The following is a 17,714-nucleotide window of genomic DNA, read 5'->3' on the forward strand; positions in this document are numbered from 1 at the left end:
TCACCTGCATTTCGAAAAATAACACAACAGTAAGCCAATGTTGTAGGAATCCAGGAAAGCGTCACCTATGTGTGATCTTCACCTGTATTTCGAAAAACAACACAAAAGTAAGCCGAGGCCTGAAGAGCGGAATGACCATCATCTGCTCCTTTCCACTTACTGCATGATGGGAACATCTTTAACATCTTTCATTCATTAATAATAAATATATATTACCATCTATAGAGAATCTCTCTTCATTATTCCCTCATACAGAGGGGTGGTGCGTATATGATATAGTACACTATTTCAGGAAGCACGTACCTGCTTTCTGAATATTAAATCTGCACTGCTGATGGGCCGCATGGCTCGCCATTGGACATGCGCAGGACTTTTTTTTTTTTTTTTAATCTCCAGCTTTTCCTGTGGAATCTGTCTGCAATGTCAATTGCGGACAGACCGCAGGTCAGACAGCTTACATTGACTTCAACGGAAGCCATGTGTGCAGGAACCACAGGAAAATGGAGCAATTTTTATCCGCATGAAGAATCATTTTTCCATAGCATGCTATGGAGGGTTATTGCTGCGGAACCCGGAGGTGGACCCCCTACTCTGGATTCCACAGCAAAAATCCACCAATGTGCATGAGGTCTAATTCTTAAGGTATTGTTTTAGAATATTTAGTGAACTTGCGTGTCAGTGAGCTACAAACACTTACATGTGTAACTTATACAAGCTGTACATATATAATTATATACAGGAGATACCCAGGTTATACCAGCATGCTCAATATCTCTATATGTAGGAGATGTATAACTTATATCAGCTGTACATATATAATTATATACAGGAGATACCCAGGTTATACCAGCATGCTCAATATCTCTATATGTAGGAGATGTATAACTTATATCAACTGTACATATATAATTATATACAGGAGATACCCAGGTTATACCAGCATGCTCAATATCTCTATATATAGGAGATGTATAACTTATACCAACTGTACATATATAATTATATACAGGAGACACCCAGGTTATACCAGCATGCTGCATATCACTTTATACAGGATGTATAACTTATACCAGCTGTACATATATAATTATATACAGGAAATACCCAAGTTATACCAGCATGTTCCATAAAACTACTAACAACCACTTGCCTGTATGTATGTGTGTGAGTGATTCTTATGCTCCACCCGTGGTAACATCATCGCTCTGCCCCCTGGTCATGCCATCAAAGGTCCTACAACATATATAAAACACAAAGTCTGACTAACAGAAGAACAACACAGTTAGGGCTCTTGGAAGGGGAGCACAAAAAAAATGAGATTACAAATAAACCATTATTATCTCAAAAGACACAACTCAGCGATCCTGACAGAACACACTGACCTACCGTCACCACAGAGATTCGGTGGGCTAAAGGACCTGTGGTGATGTCACTGCTGTAGGAGAAGCCAAGCTGTGTGTGTGTGATGTGTGGGGATCATAATGTATGTACCATGCAGCAGAGCCGAGTGGCGCATTGCGCCACCAGAAACACTGGTACTATAATTTCTAACAACTCGACAGTCCTGACAGAACACACTGACCTACCTACACCACAGAGATCCGCTGGGCTGAAGGATCCGTAGTGATGTCACTGCTGTGGGAGGAGCCAAGATGTGTTTGTCTTGTGTGGTAATCAAGCGACTGTGTGTGTGATGTGCCACCAGAAACACTGGGACTATAATGTACTAATAATTACTAGTCACTATATATAGTAGATGTATAACTTATACCAGCTATACATATATATTTATATACAGGAGACATTCAGGTTATACCAGTATGGTCTATATCACTATATACAGGGGATGTATAACTTATACCAACTGTACATACATAATTCTATACAGGAGATACCCAGATTATGCCAGCATGGTCTATATCACTATATACAGGAGATGTATAACTTATATCAACTATACATATATAATTATATATAGGAGACACCCAGGTTACACCAGCATGGTCGATATCACTATATACAGGAGATGTATAACTTATACCAGCTATAAATATGTAATTTTTTCATGGCATTCGATGTGCAGGTTAAATAATTTACTAACTTTTTTTCTTGGTCATTACAAATGCAGCGATACCGCGTGTGATTAATAAATATATATTTCTTTACATAGTAAAGGGGGATAGGTGGAGTTCTGATGTTTTTTTATTTTACTATTTCTTTTTAAACTGTTTAAACATTTTATTTTGGTCCCACTAGGGGACCTGAGTTATTCCTCTAATACACTTCCAGTGGCTGAGCCTCATAGACCACCATAGCTGGCAGACATGGAGGCCATATTCAAGCATGGCTTATTTATCCAGCATGGTGAACATCATCAGAAAAAAAACAATGCAGCATTGTACTTTTTAAGTCACCCTGTCTCCAAGAGGAAAATTAATAAAAAACTATCAAAAAGTCACATTAACTCCAACGTGATTCCAATAGTAACTACAGGACTTCTGCAAAAAATGACCCCCACACAACTATCTGCAGTGAAAGTAAAATAGTTCTGTCTGTGAGAAGATGGCGTCCGATGCGTTGGAGGTGTTCAGTTATACGCGGCATGTAGAGAAGCACGGAGAACCCTTCTAGGGCCTGGAGCATTAAGGAAGATGCTTGACGAGAAGACCATCAACTTTAACCCGGAAGACACAAAGAATCAGAGTAAAGCCCAACTGATGAATGATAATACAGTCAGTAGGTAAATAAAGCGTCGAGGGGCCGGGTGGTCTCCGCTCTCTAGGGAACACCATAGCGGACATCCATCACCATCAGCAACAAAACCCCCATGGCTCGTACTCACAGATTGTTGGAAAGGGTTTCAGATCTCATCTCCAATATTCCTGATTGGGGCTACTTGATGCTGAAAACACCCGTCAGCTCCAGAGAGCCCCTCACATGTGTGATACAGGGCGTCACTGTCCCTACAAGGGCTCCCATGTCTATGCTGGGGACACTATGGGGGTCACTATTACTACCGGGCCCACTATAGGGGTCGTTATTACTACTGGGGACACCATGGGGTGCCATTACTACCCAGGCCACTATAGGGGTCGTTATTACTACTGGGGACACCATGGGGTGCTATTACTACCGGGGCCACTATAGGGGTCATTATTACTACTGGGGACACCATGGGGTGCTATTACTACTAGGCACACTATGGAGGTGCAATTACTACTGGGGACACTATTACTACTAAGAAACTAAAAAGTCACCCGCACGGCTTACAAGATGACATGCAACAAAACATGCAACTGTTATACACCAAAACACTGAATGCCTTCAGTAAATCTGCCCAGTTGCACCCAGATGTGCCCATTTTACCAGCTACGCCATGTGTGAGCGAGACCTCAGTGCTGTGGGAGGAGATACATACCTACACCCATCATCTTCAAGTCATTGAGCTCAACTGACACAAGATGGCCCCGGGTTAGAACTCTGGACATTCCGTAGCAATAGTGATGTCATATGAGGTCTATGATGTCATTTGTCATGTGCTGTCTCCATAATAGCCAGTGTTCTTGTGTATCAAGTTAAGAGCATTAACCCCTTAGTGACGCAACCTGTTTTGGGCTTAAGGGCACGGTTCAGATTTTACTTGATATGGGGATCACTATTACAACTGGGGACTACTATGGGGATCACTACTACTACTTGGGTCACTATGGGGTCTCTATTACTACTGCGGCCATGAAGGGGAATCAACAGCTACTGTAGGACATGTATATAAGCTATTGTTCTCAGTTACCAGCCACGTCAAGTTTGGGAGAAGAGTGTTGTTTATGTTAAAGAGTGATATGGATGTATAAATGACCCTGCAACATACTCACTACTTCATGTCACATATCTCCACTGCGGAGTGATCCGCCCTAAGTGGGGGTACAGATATCAGAGGATTCTCTTGTACCAACTACGGGGTAAAGGGGTTCTACTATCGCCTCTCCACAGGCTAGTTGATAAAAATCTGATTAGTGGGGGTCTCACCGCTGAAGCCCCCACTCATCCCGAGAACAGTGGTGGCAGGTCCCTCGCTCCTCCTCCCTGCGGCTCGCTACACCCACAGGCCCAGCGTCACTTCCTTCAACTTCAAGGGGGCAGACAGAATTAGCAGAGTACAAAGCCTTGGCCATCTCCGGGAGTCCCAATGAAGATGACTGTAGCAGCACCACACCTGTGTGACTGCTGCCCTATTCATCACTGTGGGTTGGGGGGGGAAGGGGGGGCGGCAGATGAGAAGCAGGGAACATAAGACCCCCAGTCTCAAGAACGATGAGCCCCCTACTAATCAGTCTGTTATTCTATATACACGTGATAGAAGTCACGCTTGGCACAACCACTTTAACAAGTTGCCAACTTCCCTTTGTGTCGGCCGTTTTCACCCAGACGACCAGATCATGCAATTTTGCCACAATGCGATAGTGTGAGAGAAAGCCTGTATATAAAGCCGATGCTTTCCAATGGGTTCCTTCACATTCGCGATGTTTTCTCTGATGCCATCTTGCGATTTTTTGTTTTGTTTTGGAGCCCATCAAACTGGTATCGACCACTTGTCCGTCAGTCCATATGTGCTGTCTGAGTTACCTGCACAGCCCGACAGCACCTATTATGTCAGTTACCGGCTCTTAGCTCCGCCCCCTGATCACGACAGTGACGTCATCACAGGTCCTTTATCCTCCTTGTGCACTGAATGAGGGATTATGGGTGGACTACATCCCCCACAAAGCCCCACGGCCTCAGTTGCTATGGATACAGCAGTACTCAGTCTGGCAGTTTGCAGCTGGTGTGGAGACTCCCTACCCCAAAAACTAAGCCCTAGCTGCACTGCAAATTTAAAAAAAATGAGTGATGCTTATCTAGCAGGCTCGGTCCAGGTCCTCAAATCAATGCAGTGCTGGATGAACCAATCACAGCATCACTTCCTGGAGGTGGGGTTTATGAATCCGGCAACCAGGAAGTGATCTTCTGTGGGGGTGAACTGCAGGACCCCCAGCGGAGCTCTGGAGAGCAGCGGGACGACCCGGATGAGCCTTTTAGAGAAATACTTTTTTTTTTTCAGGAGTGCAGGTAGGGCTTAGTTTCGAGGTACGACTAAACCTTCTTGCGATTTTATCTCGGCAAGCAGCGATGCAATGCGCGATTTTACAAAGTCACGGGGATAAAGCTGCGATATCACCGTGGCGATATTGTTGTCACCCGTGTGACAGAGGCTTAAATAAATACAACCCAGTAGTGGTGTCAGTAAGAAAAAACATAAAATAAAAAACTTGCCTAAAGTGATAAGTCCCGTCTCGCTGCCCAAATCCGCTTCCAGGAACGACGCAGATCCCGGTCTCCTCCAGCAACCGCATGCAGTAAAACATGTCAGGGGCCGTCTGCAACTCCTGTGGGGACAAACGAAAACGCAGCCTTGTTTTAGATTTAACCCCGTCTGCAAAGAATCCAGGAACGGCAACAGAATGGAGGGGAATTAAAAGCCCGTCGGCCATATAACAATCCCCTATACATTAACAACGTGGCTTGGTGCTGCAACAGGCAAAAGTGTCTTAAAGGGTTGTTCCAGGACTAAATTGCTGATGAGCCGTTTCCAGGATAAGTCATAGTTGACTGGCAAGGTCCAGCGCTCAGAGATCCCTGCCAATCAGCTGATTGCAGAGGCTGCTGTGTTAAGGGGTCTACTCCACCCTATTGTCACATTGATCAATCCCATGGCCTGACAGTAGATCAGTCTCATGCAAGTGAGTGGAACTGAGGTGCTGTACCAAGCACAGCCACTATACAATGGCCAGTGCTGTGTCTGGTATGAACTGATGTGACGCTGGCGTGCACCCGAGTGCCATTGTCAGTACAATCAGCTAATATCAGGGATCCCAAGTGGGGGACCCCACCAATCAACTAGTGATGACTGATCATCACTAGTTTAGTCCTGGAAACCCACTTTAACCCCTTAACGCTACAGGATGTACAGTTACATCCTGCAGGTTTGGGGAAATGCATGAAGAGAGGTCGTGGGTCGATCCCGCTCCATACAACGCAGGTGCCGGCTGTTTCTTACAGCTGAAACCCGCCCGCAACAGCTCTGATACGCAGCGCTGCTCATCAGAGCTGTTTACCCTTTAAATGTTGCAGTCCGTTCTGACAGTGGCATTTAAATGCTCTGATCGATGTTTGGGGGTCTCACACTGCGCCCAGCAATGAGATCACGGGAGCGTTTCCTGGAGGAATTCTTCTGAAAGCCACCAGGGCTACCATTGCACATTGCCTATCAGGCCATGCTTGTGATGTGGCTTGATAGATTGCCTGTCAGATCAGACCTGCTATGGCATTACACCATACCGCAGGAGCGATCAAACCTCAAACCATCGCAAGTTCTTGTCCCCTCTGGGGACTAAAAAAAAAAAAAGACTGTACAAATTAGTTTTAAAAACACTTTTATTAAAAAAAAGTAATAAAAGTTAAAAAAAACAAAAAAAAACCCTTTTGCCATATTTATAATAAAAGGATCAGAAGTGCACTTTTTTGATTACCTTATCTCCAAGAAAAAATATAAAAAGCGATCAAAAAGTTGATGGCAGGAGAAGATAATTAAATTAAATATCTTCAGGGTTAAAAAAAAAAAAAAAAAACGCAAACAAAAAAAAACACACACTATATATATTTGGTGTCTAAGTATTTGTACTGACCCACAGAAAAAAGTTATCATGTTTTTGTTGCAGTGTGCACGCCAAAGATGGTGGAATTAAGTTTTTTTTTCCCATTTCACTTCATTTAGAATTTTTAAAAACTTTTTCAGTAGATTTTACGGTACATTTTATAGTACCGGTGAAAGATACAGCTCGTCCCACAGAAAACAACAATCCCTCAGACAGCTGCGGCGATGGATAAATAAACAGTTATGATTTTTTTAAAAAGTGCGGAAGAAAAAGCGAAAATGGGGAAAAAACAGGGCCGCATCCTTAAGGGGTTAAAGGGGTATTCCCATCTTATAAAGTGGTGGCATATTGTCGCCTGTCTGGGAACACTGCTGTCCATAAAAGGGGACACAGCACTACATCAGCACTGGGTTCCCTTCATTCCATGGATTGATGCAGATCCCAGATGCCCACCCATCATACTGATCCCATATCCTGGGGATACAGCATCTATATATATAAGATTGAATGTATGTCTGTCTGCGTGCGTATCTGCGTGTCTGTTGGTCCTTTATGCGCTACTACACCATTCATCCGATCGCCATGAAACTTTGGGAAGTTGTTAAGTACACTCCTGGGAAGATTATAGGCATAGTACAAATATCCTACGATAAATGGCGCGCGCGCGAGCGTCGTCGAAAGTTACCCCCCCCCCCACGTAGATCGAATAAGTAAGCCACCTGCTATTGTGATGTCATCACTGATGTCATCAACATCGGACGCCCTTGAACATGCCCCAACATCTATATATATAAAATTGAATGTATGTCTGTCTGCGTGCGTGCGTGTCTGCGTGCGTGTCTGTTTGTCCTTTATGCGCTACTACACCATTCATCCGATCGCCATGAAACTTTGGGAAGTTGTTAAGTACACTCCTGGGAAGATTATAGGCATAGTACAAATATCCTACGATAAATGGCGCGCGAGCGTCGTCGAAAGTTACGCCCCCCCCCCACGTAGATCGAGTAAGTAAGCCACCTGCTATTGTGATGTCATCACTGATGTCATCAACATCGGACGCCCTTGAACATGCCCCAACATGTTCTATAAAGCTGCATTGTGATGTCATTAAGGCTGTATTATGACACGTACAGCTTGGAACCACTAGAGCACGCCAGCCAATTACCATTGGAGTTGGAAGTGGGTAAACAAGTACTAGGATATCTTCCTAAGAAGCCACAGCAGCCGGATAAATTGTATGTTCCACCCAATGGCTATTTTATTCAGCCCGCAAGGGGGAAGCAGCGGCCTACAAAATCTCATTCTCTCATTTCCTGATGTCATAGATAGATAGATAGATAGATAGATAGATAGATAGATAGATAGATAGACTGTATGCAATGACACGTACAGCTTGAAACCATAAATACTAGAGCATGCCAGCCATTTACAGTCAGTCTCCATTGGAGTTGGAAGTGGGCAAACATGTACTAGGCCAGTGATGGCGAACCTTTTAGGGACCGAGTGCCCAAATTACAACCCAAAACCCACTTATGTATCGCAAAGTGCCAACACGTCAGGGGGCGGGGCTTATCACAACGTATGATTTTACCCCCGTCGTTCTAAAAAGGACAAGGCTGTTTCAGAATAGACCGGGTGCAGATTCTGACTGCTTTTTGGACGCGGAAATACTGCAGAATGTCCTCAGCGGAGATTTCTGTGGAAAATTCTGCAGCATTTCCGCATCTAAAAAGCAGTCAAAATCTGCACCCGGTCTATTCTGAAAGAGCCCTGCCCATTTCTGCCACATGTACACATACCCCAGCGGTAATAGTGACACCTTCACCCCAGCGATAATAGTGACATCCCACAGCAGTAATAATAGTGACACTCCCCCCATTAGTAATAAGAGTGACATACCCCAGCGGTCCCCCAGCAGTAATAATGCCCGCTCCCCCCCCCAGCGGTTCCCCCAGCAGTCATAATACCCCCCCCCCAGTGGTCCACCAGCAGTCACAATGCCACCCCCAGCTGTCCGCCAGCAATAATAATGCCCCCCTCCCCCCAAGCGGTTCCCCCAGCAGACATAATGGCTCCCCCCCAGCGGTTCTCCTGGCAGTCATCATGCCCCCCTTCCCCCACAGAGATTTTCTTGGCAGTCACCATGCCCCCCCTCCCCCCAACGATTCTCCCAGCAGTCATGCCTCCGCTCCCCCGCCAGCGATTCTCCCAGCAGTCAGAATGTCTCCCACCCCCACCCCCCAGCGATTCTCCCAGCAGTCAGAATGTCTCCCATCCCCCCCCCAGCGATTCTCCCAGCAGTCAGAATGTCTCCGATCCCCCCCCAGCGATTCTCCAAGCAGTCAGAATGTCTCCCATCCCCCCCCAGCGATTCTCCCAGCAGTCAGAATGTCTCCCATCCCCCCCAGCGATTCTCCCAGCAGTCAGAATGTCTCCCATCCCCCCCAGCAATTCTCCCAGCAGTAAGAATGTCTCCCCCTCCCCCCCCAGCAATTCTCCCAGCAGTAAGAATGCCCCCCCCCCCCCCAGCGATTCTCACACAATGGCTATTTTATTCAGCCTGCAAGGGGGAAGCAGCGGCCTACAAAACCTCAGTGGTCGCTGCTGCCGTCATCTATATATATAAAAACGAATGTATGTATGTATGTCTGTCTTCGCAGCAACGCGCGACGGGTATGCTAGTGTTCTATAAAGCTGCATTGTGATGTCATTAAGGCTGTATTATGACACGTACAGCTTGGAACCACTAGAGCACGCCAGCCAATTACCATTGGAGTTGGAAGTGGGTAAACAAGTACTAGGATATCTTCCTAAGAAGCCACAGCAGCCGGATAAATTGTATGTTCCACCCAACGGCTATTTTATTTAGCCCGCAAGGGGGAAGCAGCGGCCTACAAAATCTCATTCAGGTAGGTAGGTTCAGTTCTTGGAGGTTGGGGAATGCTTATGGGCAAGGCCTTATGTCTCATCCCAACTTAATTCTCTCACTTCCCAATGTCATAGAAACTTGAAATTTGGCACGAGCATTGATTATGTCATAAATAGGAAAAGTTAATGGGTCCCAACTCGATTATTCAATTCAAAGCGCCAAAGAATTAGCGTTTAAATTTTATGTACGGAATCTAATTCTCTCATTTCCTGATGTGATAGATAGATAGATAGATAGATAGATAGATAGATAGATAGATAGATAGATAGATAGATAGACTGCATGCAATGACACGTACAGCTTGAAACCATAAATACTAGAGCACGCCAGCCATTTACAGTCAGTCTCCATTGGAGTTGGAAGTGGGCAAACATGTACTAGGCTATCTTCCTAAGAAGCCACAGCAGCCGGATAAATTGGATGTTCCACCCAACGGCTATTTTATTCAGCCTGCAAGGGGGAAGCAGCGGCCTACAAAACCTCAGTGGTCGCTGCTGCCGTCATCTAGATATATAAAAATGAATGTATATATGTATGTCTGTCTTCGCAGCAACGCGCGACGGGTACGCTAGTTACTTTATAAGATGGAAATAGCCATTTATTGTCTGGGAATAATCATGACAGGAAACAAGATTTTCTTTTGCGCAATTCCTGCTATAAGCACCAGGTGGCGCTCTGCAGCCATTCATCTATCTGGATGTGAAAGAAGCGTAGAAGATACATTACTGCACACTGACCTCAGCCTCAGCGTAGAGGAATAAAGATTCGGGGGAAGGCGTACATCGCAACCTGCAGGGGATTACACTGAATGCCAGGAACCTGGTTGAACAATTCCTCCGTTAGCCGAGCCTTGTGAGCCAGAGAGGAGAGAACAGCTTCCTTCTCCTGCAAGGACATTACATGGTCGGGGGTCTTCACAGAACGGCCGACACTTGCGTAGACTCCCGTGGGGGCTGCAGCGGACATACCTGGATGAACTGCTGATGGGACTCCTCGTCGGGCTTTGGGGGGGGGGGGTTCACCACCACATCCATGGCTGCCTGGCCGGACACCGGAGGACACAGGCGCACGGAGAGCATCTTCACCAGCTGGGCCTGGATGTCTGGGTGCAGGTTCAGCACCTCCATGCACCCCCCACGGTAGCCACACCTGAAACACACAGGGGGTCGCTGTAACAGGGTCAGAGAAGAAGCATGGAGTTTGCAGGTCCTTTACGGTTTCTTTTCTAGACCCCCCCCCCTCTATTAATTAAAGAATGGTTGGATCTGCTGGTTGCTAATTAATATGAATGACGGATATAAGTGATACATGGGGTCACCATCTTAAGGAGTTCCCCCACATTGCAGGAGCTTGACCCTCCGCCACTTACTCTCCCATGTAACCTTTGGAGGTGGAGTGGAACGAGGCGAGCTCCACGGTGCCGCTGTATTCTGGACCCATCTCATGCAGGACTTTCTTGAAGGAATGGAACTGGCAGTCCTCAGAATAGACGTTATCCTGATAGACCTGCAAATACACAACGAAGACCAATGAGTGGCCAGCAGCGGTTGGAGAGGCTCCTCCCCCACAGATTAGTTAGGCCCACAGCGTTCCATTGGCTATAATGCATTGCTTAACCCCTTAAGGACACAGACATTTCTCCTCCAATCCCCACTTCCCCATAAATTTTTGGTTTCTCTTCCTCACTTTCAAAACATCATGACCCTTCTACGTTTCGGGCGACACCGCTATCTGAGGGCTTGCTGCGGGGCGAGTTGTATTTCCCAATGGGACCATATAATGCAGTGAAAGCCTTTTAAAAATTTCTAAGTGCAGCAAAATGGCGAAAACTTAATTCCGCAATCTTTTGGGAGCGGGGCGGAGGGGGGGGGGGTGTCTTGTGTTTACAACGACAAAAGCATCATGACAACTTCATTCTGCGGATCAGCCGCTAGGATTGTGAGGACACCAGACTGATTTTGTTTTCTTTCCCCTGACCAGCATAACAGGCTGGCCTTTCTGTCACCGGGGTTGTGCGAGGGTCCGTGTTTTGCGGGACGCAGTGTAGTTTCTACCGGCACCATTGGAGTATGTACAACATTTTATTCACTTAAAAAAAAAATAAAAATTCTTGAAGATGGGGTAACCAAAAACGTGCAATTCTGTCTTTGTGTACTTTTTTTCTGATGAAGTTGACCGTTCCGGAATAAATGATGCATTATTCTAACGGACTGGACTTTTATGGATGCGGCAAATAGCAAATACACTTCGATTTTCATTATAAATGCAGAAAAAAGTTTTTAAACTTTAATATACTTTTTTAAATTTTTTTTTATTTAAGGGGACTGGAACTTGTGACCGTTCTATTGCTTACACCATGTACTGCAATACTTCAATATGTCTGCCACAGGCCTTAATAGGCAGAAACACATTACAACCCTGGGGTCTTCAGAAGGCTCCCAATTGCCACGATACCTGGGAAAGCCCCTCGCTATCTAATCCTGGGGCAGAGTGGGGTACTCAAGACCCCTGAATGTCAAACTAAACATTTAAATGTCATAGGGAAAATTGACAGCGGCATTTAAAGGGTTAACTGCTGCGATTGGGGTGAACACTGATCAATGTTGTGGTGACCCGGTGTTGGCCGTGTATGAACCGATCCTGCTACATACAAACCCTGTGCACCTAGGACATACATATACATCCTGTAGTACTAAGGGGGGTAGAGGCCCTTTTACATGGTTATCGGACCTACAACCAGCCGGCCGGGTGAAAGCGCCAAAGATGAGCCAATCAGTGAGCAAACATGGATTGGTCAGCTGATCGGCTGTACATCGCCACGTGTGACGAGTGACATATACAGCTGACCAAAACTGTTCTTACCTCATCGGCCAGAAGGAACAGCCCCTCCTCCCAGGCAAAGTGGATGACTTCTTCTATGCAGCGCCGGCTCTGCACCTGCCCTATACGAGGGGGAGAGGACGGTGAGCTCCAATAACACCATATATACCCCGGAGCCTATATACCCCCCTTACTCACCGGTGGGGTTCCCAGGGTTTATAATACACAGCACCTTGGGGTTGGAGTATTCCTTGGCCCGGTACAAGGCCTTCCGCAACTCGCTGACATCCAGAGCCCAGCAGTGCTCCTCGTCCAGGTAGTAGTTCACCTGCACGGCGTTCAGCTCAGATATGGCTGCCGAGTATAAGGGATACTGAGGGATGGGGATCATGACCCTCGTCCGGGCCGTCCCCTCCCCAGATACCAGGATCTTCAGGATGCTCTGAAACACAAAGACCACTCGGTGTTCGGGTTTGCTGATAAATCCCCCCAACTTCTCAGCCATCCCTGGACATTTTAAACCCTACTGGCTACAAAGCTGCCCTTAGACCTTTCATGGCCGCCAGTCGTCGGACCAACAGCTCCCCCACCAAACGCATGAGCGCTCACTTGTATTACAGGGGTGCAGCGGCGTCCTGGTGGTAACTTATCTCCACCGAGGACAAAGGGAGCGGACATTGTATACAAGGAGTCCCCCACCCAACATCATCTATTGGGGTAAAGTTAGGAACCCCCAGACGCATCCAACAGCGCCCGCTCCTGCTAAAACTGGTGGGTTCGGATTCTCCCCTAATACATGCAGTGGGCATCAGCTACTTGCATGCAAACAATATTTCTGCCCGATTTTCAGTCCACAATGGATATCCACATGCTGACCGATGCAAGCTGCTGGGCACAACGTCTTAGTAGTCTGCGTAGAATTAGCCTTAAAGGGCTTGTCCATCCTAATAAAATAGGAGATAGCCTGTTAATGGGCATTACCAGGGTCATGTGACCTGAAGAATGTGGCGTTTAAAGGGACCCTCCAGATTTAGGACAAAGTTCTGCCAGATAGTCATAGCCATTTTCTGACTACCGAATGCACACTGGGCACTGCCCTCCAATTGGCCAATACTGATCATGCCAGCAAGTCAGGTAAATCAGAGAGAAGGTCCAGTGTATTAGTAGTCTAAAGGCCCATTTACACGGAGCGATGATCACTCCAAATTAGCTCAAACGATATTTCAAGTGATCATCTTTGCAGAACTCTAAGTAGCTAATTAGCTACTTAAGAGTAAAGCTGGGTTTACATGGGACGAATGTCGGGAAAACGATGCCTGACACTCGTCCCTGTGTGTCCTCGCTCCAGTGCTGCTGCATGGGTGCTAGTATCGCTGGTTCGCTCACAGAGCGGCCAGTAGGAGGACGGGGCGGCTGCAGGAGATTTCTCTCCTCGCTCTCCCCCGCCCCTCTCCAATGACATAACATAGCGGCCGTTCAGTACGGAACGGCTGCTATATACACTGAACAATGAGCGATCAGCTCATTGGCCATCGTTTATGCATAGCGGCCATTCAGTACTGAACAACCACTATGTTATGTCAATGAAGAGGGGTGGGGGAGAGAAATCTCCTGCAGCCTCCCCGCTGAAAGCTAACGATACAAGCTCCTGTGCGGGTGCACGGAAGCTAGTAAGTGCGGGGATGAGTATCGGGCATCGTTTGCCCAACACTCGTCCCATCTAAAAGGGCCTTAATGCAGGCGGAACAGGATACTGCCGCGATGTCTCCGAGAACAATGCAGCCGTTTTGTATATGCAAACAGCTGCATTGTTCTCGGCACTTTCAGCTGATGTCCCGCTAAGAACTGAAGAATTGAAAATCGCAACATGTTAATTTTATCGCCGTTTCCGATGCGGGTTCTCTTCTCTCTATGGGTAGAGATTTCCGCAGCGGAATACAAATGGCGCGGGTTTTGAAGAAGCCTGCGGAAATCTCGTGGAATTCCTATGCACTTCCGCTGCAGACATTCTTCAAGATTTCCGTCCCATGGGAACCCAACCTAAGAGATACCCGGAGACTCAAAAGACCCTTTGATATGAAAATCAATGTAAATGAGGAGCATTTTGCTCACTGATTCCATAGACTGTGTCCAGAGCGGCAGCCAAACCCTGGACCCTCCATCTATAATCCCCAGCAGTGAGATACCCTACACTACATAGTAGTTGTACCCCGGCCCTTAGAGTGGGCAACTACCAGATGTAAAAAAGTTCACTCAAATGACACTTGTCCAGCGGAAACACGAGATCCGACAGGCTAGTAAGCGAGAAACCACTCATCAGTTGTTGGTCGCGTCAGCTCCGTAAAATGAAGCAACTAGTAAGCGGTTTCTCGCTCCCTGGAACAGGCAGTCTGTACTCTTTGAGCGGCTGCCTGTTCAGTGACTGGATGCGGCCAGCCGGAAGAGATCTCCAACACGCTCCGCTCTGAGCGACCATCGATCCTATATGAACGCACAAGGGTGATAAGTATCTGACAGTTTCCCCTAAAATGTACGCACTCAACAGTCATCCCATGTAAAGCCCCCCTTGCAACGCAGCACCTCTCACTTGCCTCCATTTATATGACCCAGTCGGTCGGCAGAACTTACAGCGATGCCATCACTGGCTCCAGTGGTGAGATAGATATTGTCTGGGTCCGCAGGAATGCCTCCGTCCCGCCGCTCGATATACCGAGCGACATCTTACCGGATACAGGAGACCCCCTGGCTGGCGAGGTAGGAGCCTGGAAATGAGAATAAGACTATTTGGGCCGAGAGTCACACAGGTCAGCTTGACATAAATCTGATCTGGGGCAATGCCAGTAATGGCTACTAATCGCTCGTATGGGGGAAGGGAGTGTGTGTGCACCAAACCGAATTCTGCAGGAAACAGACAGCTCCGTTCACGCCGCAGTGGCCTATTTTGGTATTGCAGGCCAAATTCTTAATGAAATGAATGGCCTGTAATACCAAGCTTGACCACTGCAGTGAGACCAGAGCTGTCTACTTCCTGCAGAACGCAGCTCAATACAGCAGCCCACCAGCCCAGCAAACAGCTGATGAGCGGGGGTCTTCGGTAACAGCCCCTCTAGTACTGATGAGCTATCCTGAGGACAGGCATCAAGTGCTTAGAACTGAACAACCCTTTACGGCTTTGCTTTATTTTTTTAAGCAGAACACTAAAAACTCGGAAAACCGTAAATGAAGAGAAATGGAGTCATTCTCTGCGCCAATGTCTTGGACTCAGCGTCACTCACCGAGGCTCTGTCCTCCGCACGACTGCAGGATGCGCCTGGCCCGGTCTTTGGCATCTGGTGGGAAGCGAGGGCTATCTAACAGGTCGGGATACGTGCAAAGAGCAACCACCTGCGGTAAGACGACAAGCATACAGGGAGACGCTGGCACCGAGGGTCAGCAGCGTACAACAGGCGCCACTTACCTGCCGCAGGAACGTGATTGGCTGCTGTCCCATGGCATGAGCGTCGCCGATGTTCGCCTTAATGACCTCGCTGAACGGCTTCTTGATTCCCTGGAGAGAGAGAACAAGATCAGTCAACTCAATCACTGTTCATCCTGAGCCTCCTGGTTCACGAATAGAATGCAAGCAGCACAGAACTACTGACACAGGAAGCCCTGTAGGCGAGATGAACCTCTATATAAGTTGGATCACTCCCCCCTACGGCCACAGTAATAGGAGTCACATGCTGTATAAACCCCCCCACCCCCTCCCCATTATTTGCGCTCTCGGTCACCCATCTTACAGATGTGACGATACCAAACTTGGCTTTTTTAAAAAAAATTAAAACACAAAAGTAAATGTGCGCAAGGTTTGTTTTTTTTTCACTATTTATTTTTTATTCCCTTTTTTGTGGCCCTGTAGGGGACTTGAACCGGTGACTCCATGATCACTGTAATACATTGATCGCTGCATGCAAGGGGTTAACAGCAGGGATCGGTGTTCCCACTGAGGCCGATGCCTGCTGTGGTTGGCGCAGGCTCAGCTTCTCAGCCGCACCATCCATTGGACCTACCCATACGCCCGCACGTGGGACCGCCTCCTTGGGGCGGGGTTAGATCCGTCGCCGCGCAGGAATGGAGGCCTTTCCAACAGACAACCCCCCCCATGTGTTGTTCCCAGGGTGGACTCCGCCCAGCGGCGCCACGGAATCCGCTTTGCTTCCGCGCGTGGATGTTATATCGCTGTGCAGACGCGGCGCAGAATCCCATTAAACGTAGTCAGATGTAAATTTGCGCAAATTCCGCTACAAAAAAACCCCGCGGTGCGAACCGACCGACAGATGGCAGCGGCAGAAACAGGCGGCTCCATTATCAGCGCCGCTCGTCTTCATTCTTATGGCGCCGATGATCACAGGGATGATACTTGTGCGCAGGGGGAGAGCAGCGGCGCCGCCGATGATGTAATTGTCACCCGCAGCGCCGGAAAGAGAAGACGATCAGCGAGGAGATTTAGCTTCCATCCGGAATGAGCAGCAGAAGGACTACAACCCCCAGCAGACGCTCCCTGCCGTGTGATGGCCTGAATCATGGACTTTGTGATTACAACTCCCAGCATGATGGCTCTAGTTCTCCCCCCCTAGACATGCTGGGACTTGTAGTAGTCCTATCCCCCTCAACACATGCTTGGACTTGTAGTTCTCCTCCAGCCCAATGGGCATGCTGAGACTTGTAGTTCTCTCCGTCCCCTGAGCATGCTGGGACTTGCAGTCCTCCCCCCACTCCATGGGCATGCTGGGACTTGTAGTCCTCTCCCTCCCCTGGGCATGCTGGGACTTGTAGTCCTCTCGCCCCCCGGGCATGCTGGGACTTGTAGTCCTCTCGCCCCCCGGGCATGCTGGGACTTGTAGTCCTCTCGCCCCCCGGGCATGCTGGGACTTGTAGTGCTCCTCACCTGCTGCAGCTCCCTCTCTATCTCCCCGGCTTTCAGCACAATGGCTCCCCGCACCGCGTACTCCACCGCCCGGACCTGCGGGTTCATGGACTGCAGAGTGAGGATCCTGTCCCGGGAGCGGCCGGGGCCTCCGCGGCGGAGCTGCTGCACCTGCGGAGACCGCGGAACAGGTCCCGAAGCGCGGAGCGGAGCCGCATGTCACCGGCACGGACTACAACTGCCGCTTTCCTCGCCGGGCACCACGTGACCTGCCAGGTGACGGGCAGTGTCCGCAGCGCCCTCTAGTGGTAATACGTAAACACTACAGAGCCTGGTGGAAGCCAGAGGCGTTGTCTCTAATAACCAA

General features: G+C 48.0%; 1 pseudogene; it reads right to left on the reverse strand.

The window, feature by feature from the left end:
* The window catches only part of LOC136620681 (alanine aminotransferase 2-like), a 63,353-nt pseudogene extending 45,787 nt beyond the window's left edge, over nt 1-17,566 (reverse strand).
* Between the last annotated feature and the right edge of the window lie 148 nt (nt 17,567-17,714).

This window comes from Eleutherodactylus coqui, chromosome 3, assembly GCF_035609145.1.
Source record: "Eleutherodactylus coqui strain aEleCoq1 chromosome 3, aEleCoq1.hap1, whole genome shotgun sequence".
Lineage (NCBI taxonomy): Eukaryota > Metazoa > Chordata > Amphibia > Anura > Eleutherodactylidae > Eleutherodactylus > Eleutherodactylus coqui.